The sequence below is a fragment of the Entelurus aequoreus genome, linkage group LG02 (assembly GCF_033978785.1).
Source record: "Entelurus aequoreus isolate RoL-2023_Sb linkage group LG02, RoL_Eaeq_v1.1, whole genome shotgun sequence".
In the NCBI taxonomy this organism is placed as follows: domain Eukaryota; kingdom Metazoa; phylum Chordata; class Actinopteri; order Syngnathiformes; family Syngnathidae; genus Entelurus; species Entelurus aequoreus.
Window position 1 is genome coordinate 85,940,096 of NC_084732.1, and position 4,513 is coordinate 85,944,608.

Consider the following 4,513-nt stretch of genomic DNA (forward strand, 5'->3'; position numbering starts at 1 on the left):
TATATGTAATATATATAAATATGTATATATGTGTACATATTTATGTATGTACATATGTGTATGTATCAGTGTATACATATTTTTATATATTTACATCTATATGTAATATATATAAATATGTATATATGTGTACATATTTATGTATGTACATATGTGTATGTATCAGTGGCGTGCGGTGAGGTTAATGTCTGGTGAGGCACGACTGCATCATCACAGTCAAATTTAAAAACATATGAACCTGCAGTGCAGGTGTACCTAATGTTGTGTCCCTGCGGTCGTTCGCGGCTCCTGCAGCGCGAGCATTGTTGTTTTTGGACTTTTTGGCTTCTTGTTAAGTGACTTTTTTTGGGTGGATTCGGTCTTGCACGTGGAGGGTTTGGGTGTGGGCTTTGGTTGGTGTGGCCGCGGTGCTCCCGTCGGGCAGTGCATTCTGCGGAGGCGGGGTTATGAGACGAGCCTCACACAGTGTGTCTCCGCAGCAGATTTATGATCGCTCAGCACTAAAAATATGTTACACACATACAGTTGTTGACAAAATACACTGTACATTATATACCTCAGCTAACTAAACTATGGAAATGTATAATATAATTCATATACCGTATTTCCTTGAATAGCCGCAGGGGCGTTAATTAATTTAAAACCTCCTGTCACTCCTGCGTTTACCGGAAACGGGCGGGATGGCCGTGCATGCGGTAATTATTTTAAAACCTCTTCTCACTCCGGCGTTTACCAAAAGGAATCCATCAAATTTAGGCGTGCGCTTTGAGTGTGATGTAAGCATACCATCATGAAAAGCACATTTAATTTAAAAAAACGTTATTATGGTCTTACCTGTACTTATAAATGGAGTCCATTTGCAGCTCCTTCTGACCAAAAGCATCGATAACTTGTTTATGGGTGAGGGCCGACATCCGGGCAACTGAGCTACATACGGGTTCTTCGAGCCATAGCAACCAGACTGGCGTTGAAAACAAACCGTTGCCATTACTCTTTAACCTGTCGACCTACGCTGGCTACCCGTCATTCTGCCTCCAAAATGCCGAAAAACTGTGTTGTTTTTGGTTGTGCTAACCACAACTGGAAACAGGGAAAACAAAGGTTGTATTTTGTTCTGCCAACGCGTGATAAAAGCCCACAGAGACGAGACAAATGGCTCGCAGCTTTACACCGGGAAAACGAGGACGGTTCTCACTGGAGTCCCCCAAAGTCGGCAGGCAGGCAGCATCATGGCGGACAGAGACAGTGGAAGTGAGCAGGGAGGAGCAGCCACGGGCCCAGGCTTCGGTTCCATGCACGCTACAGCGGGAGGGACGGGCTCGGCTTCCGGCCTCCAGCATGAGACGCAGGAGCTGGCGTCCAAGCGAGTTGACATCCAAAACAAACGCTTGTACTTGGACGTCAAGCAGAACGCCAAAGCCCGCTTCTTGAAGATAGCCGAAGTCGGGGCCGGTGGCAACAAGAGCCACCTCACGCTGTCTATGTCGGTGGCGGTCGAGTTCCGCGACTACTTGGGGGACTTCATTGAACACTACGCCCAGTTGGGTCCCAGCAACCCGGGCATGGTGCAGGATGAGCCGCGGCGGGCCCTGAAAAGCGAGTTCCTAGTGCGGGAGAATCGGAAGTACTACATGGACCTGAAAAAGAACCAGCGGGGACGGTTCTTGAGGATCCGGCAGACCGTGAACAGGGGGCCCGGCTTGGGGTCAGACCATCGCGCTCCCGGCGCAGGGACTTAGCGAGTTCCGCGACGCTTTGGCTAAACTTATTGACGATTACGGCGTGGACAAGGATCCCGCGGAGCTGCCGAAGGGCTCGTCGATGACTGTGGACAACAAGCGCTTCTTCTTCGACGTGGGCTCCAACAAGTACGGCGCGTTCACACAAAGTTGTTGATAACTTCCGCGTCTCTTTCTTAGTAGCGCGCAGGCTAAGCTAACTAGCAAGCTAAGCTAAGCCTGAGAAGCTTTAAAGTTCACTGAGACGAGTCTGACGCAAATAATACATTTTCGTTTTTTCACACGATATGCGAATAAGTAAAAATGCGTAAATGAAGGATTTAACGCCGACTTCCAAGCCACAACGCTCGTTAAATGCTTTTTCTGTCAATGCTGTGTTCGCTGTGAGCTGGTTTGTTTTCAACAAATTCCCGGTTGCTAGGGGATTGGTAGGCGGAAGTGACGTAGGTCCGCCCTCACCCATTGAAGTCTTCATTATTTTCTTTTTTCCGTTTTAAAAGTCTCTGTATCGATGGAGATATTCCTTTAATTATTACCTCCTGCTTCGATTGAAAGTCCAGTTTAGAAAACTGTTTTATTTTAGATACCGGTATGTAATCCTCCTTGTTAAAAGGAAGAAAAAAAAATATCTTGCTGCGTGTGTTCACTTCTTCTGCAGTACCGGAAGTCGCAAGAAGGATCACTAGCGCGGCAGCGCCCTCTACCACCAGGAGGCGGGAGTCATTTAATGACTTATACAGTATTTCACACACGCAGCTACGGTATATTAATAAAACATAGCTGCTTACTGTTCTCTTTAGCATACTGTACCGGTATTCAATAGCTTGGACCTCAAATCCTACTGAATAGCTCTTTATCTTTTTTCCTTTGTGCGATTATAAACTACTGAAAGCAGCTTCCTCCATTTTGAAAATGAGGACAGATGCGTCACTCGTGACGTAACGAATTTGACCCGGTGGAAGTTCTAGCCATATGCTAAATATTTTGCGAAACGAGTTCGACCCAGTGAAAATTATAGACATGATGTGATAATAAAAATAAAAATAATCTAAAACTGGTGAAGTTAAATGTAAAATAACTTTAGTATAATCACTGGATACATATAACAATTTAATTAATTTTTTTTTCTTTTTTTTTTCTTTCCATGATGGCAGGTGAGGCCCCGCCTCCCCTGCCTCTAGTGACTGCACGCCACTGGTATATATATATGTATATATACAGTATATGTGTGTATATAAATGTATATATATGTGTATATATGTATATGCGTATATATACATGTATATATGTGTGTATATATGTATATGCGTATATATACGTGTATATATATGTGTGTATATATGTATATATGTGCCTCCCCTGCCTCTAGTGACTGCACGCCACTGGTATATATATATGTATATATACAGTATATGTGTGTATATAAATGTATATATATGTGTATATATGTATATGCGTATATATACATGTATATATGTGTGTATATATGTATATGCGTATATATACGTGTATATATATGTGTGTATATATGTATATATGTGGTCCAAATACACGTGTGTATGTGTATATATATATACAGTATATATATATATATATATATATATATATATATATATATATATATATATATATATATATATATATATATATATATATATATATATATATATATATATATATATATATATATATATATATATATATATATATATATATATGCATAGGTTTCATAATACACCTTACGGTGCAACCTGGACACATCATCAGTGATTCTCCCGGGGTCATAGGGTGTTTCGGGTCTTAATCAAACACCCTCCCCCGGGCGACCCAGCCGAGGGTGATCAGTCCCTCGACTAGTGTCCAGGTAGCGCTCCACGCCACGCGTCCCCCCTCCGACGGTCTGCCCCGGGGTTGTGCCGGTGGTGCTTGGAGGTTCCAGGCACTGTGGGGAATGTCCGGGCCTGGGTCCTCCTCCGTCTCATCAGGGCCGTACAAGGTACTGGCCCTGTGCGTTGCACCACGGGTTTCCTCAGGCAGCCTATCTTGATCTTATGTGTTATATATATATGCATATATATATGCATATATATATATATATATATATATATATATATATATATATATATATATATATATATATATATATATATATATATATATATATATATATATATATATATATCAGTGGCGTGAGGTTAATGTCTGGTGAGGCACTGCATCATCACAGTCAGATTTACAAACATATGAACCCTAAATAGTATCTTATTCACCATGTGATTGGCAGCAGTTAACGGGTTATGTTTAAAAGCTCATACCAGCATTCTTTACACATACAAACTAGCACACAAAAAAGCACATTTAAAAAAAAAAACATTATGGTCTTACCTTTCTTTCTGGACATCCAGCCTTTGCGTGTGTACCACGCCGTTTGAAAAGAACGAGTCTTCTGTCCCGAAGTCAAAAGCAAACCTTTTAGCTCCGGCGTTGGTCTACCTTTAATTATTACCTCCTGCTTCGACTGAAAGTCCAGTTTAGAAAACTGTTTTATTTTACATATGTAATCCTCCATCTTTTTAATAAAAGTTCAGGCGAGAGGAAATAAAAAAAACGCTGCACTGCCACTTATTATTGCTAACTTTTTTTTTTTCTTCTGTGGCCCTAAGGAATGATCTCTGGGATCACTACCGCCCTCTACCACCAGGAGGCCGGATTACTGCGAGCCTCAGACAGTACGTCTTTGGCAGCAGTTTTATGAATGCTCAGCTGAAAAAATA

The 4,513-nt window shown here is 41.7% G+C and overlaps 1 pseudogene; it reads left to right on the forward strand.

Annotated features, from left to right (window-relative positions):
* The first annotated feature begins 1,150 nt into the window (after nucleotides 1-1,150).
* LOC133664716 (transcriptional activator protein Pur-alpha-like) lies at nucleotides 1,151-1,869 on the forward strand (annotated as a pseudogene).
* The last annotated feature ends 2,644 nt before the right edge of the window (nucleotides 1,870-4,513 follow it).